Raw genomic sequence first — 1,239 nt, 5'->3', positions numbered from 1 at the left:
TTAACAAGTTAGGACTCTAAAGACAAAAGAAAAAAAATTGGAATTTGAAACCCAGCGATTTGTTTTTATAACACACAGAAAACATTAGTGACTAAACCTTTTCATAGCACACACTTGTTCTCCATCTCTTGGGGACAAAACAGAAACAAAAAAAAAAAAAAAAATACATTTTATGACTATCGCTTTTCAAAATATCTATCATGTCTATGGACGAAGAAAAGTCCATGCATTTTTTGCACTTAGATTCATTTGTGCCAGTCCCAAAGCAGCAGAGACGCAACTGGTTGACTACAACTCCCACAATGCATTGCGGTAAACAACACAGCAATGCCCTGGGCAGAAAGGTGAAGTCAGTGATCGAAAATGGATTAAAAATAGCGTCACACAAAAAATACAAATAAACAAAATCTGCATAACTTTGTATGCCATTGCTAGAAAAATGCAGTTTTCCTGTTCTTACCATGAAATGCAGATCAGTCATCACATCTCTGCAACATGACAGCCTGGTTCACTCTGTCCTTGACATGCCACAATGATGTCCATCCTGCAGAAGCAACAAGAGGGTACAGTGCTGTTCACCAGAACATCAGCAGTCCTCCACTTATACTGGAGTAGTGTATGGGTCAGTCTGGGTCGTACCACAATAGTAGAGACAGTCTGCTCCCTCTCTCAGCCCAGGTCTTTGTCCAACTGCAAGGCAATCATGCTCATGCACACGCTGGAAATAAGAATGCACCAGTTACAAAGACTAGACTCCTGCATCAATACCATCTGCAAACAACAACAACCACTAAAACAAACAATATTTACCTGAGGTTCAGGTACCTGGGGGCATAGAGGGTGCAGCAAGTCCTGCTCCCTCTCTCAGTCCAGGTCCTTGTCTGACTGGCTGCAAGACAACCAGACTGGTCAGCAACATGGAGGAGGTCCAAAGGCGCTAAAATAGAGAAAGATATTTTTTTGCATGCCAAAAATCTGCCCTAATCACAGAAAAATATACACTCAAACATCTGCACAGCTTTGTTTGTAGAAAATTGGTATTTATCCTTCTTACCATGAAATGCAGATCAGTCATCACTTCTCTGCAACATGACAGCCTGGTTCACTCTGTCCTTGACATGCCACAACCACGTCCATCCTGCAGAAGCAACAAGAATGATTCCCTTCAGTAAAGACAGTCCTACAGATAACTCAGCTCAGGATGCTCCCTCCCTGCTGAGCCAGGCTGACTTCAGTCTA

At 42.2% G+C, this 1,239-nt stretch overlaps 1 long non-coding RNA gene across 1 annotated transcript; it reads right to left on the bottom strand.

Annotated features, from left to right (window-relative positions):
* Positions 1-488: 488 nt before the first annotated feature.
* Positions 489-890, bottom strand: LOC121527006. The gene is made up of 3 exons (XR_005993367.1): positions 811-890; positions 640-718; positions 489-544 (listed from the first exon to the last, which is right to left on the bottom strand). It is a non-coding gene; the product is annotated as an uncharacterized LOC121527006 (long non-coding RNA).
* Positions 891-1,239: the final 349 nt, after the last annotated feature.

Source organism: Cheilinus undulatus, linkage group 19 (assembly GCF_018320785.1).
Source record: "Cheilinus undulatus linkage group 19, ASM1832078v1, whole genome shotgun sequence".
NCBI lineage: Eukaryota > Metazoa > Chordata > Actinopteri > Labriformes > Labridae > Cheilinus > Cheilinus undulatus.
The sequence above is the reverse complement of the archived record's forward strand: the minus strand, read 5'-3'. Positions and strand labels throughout refer to the sequence as shown.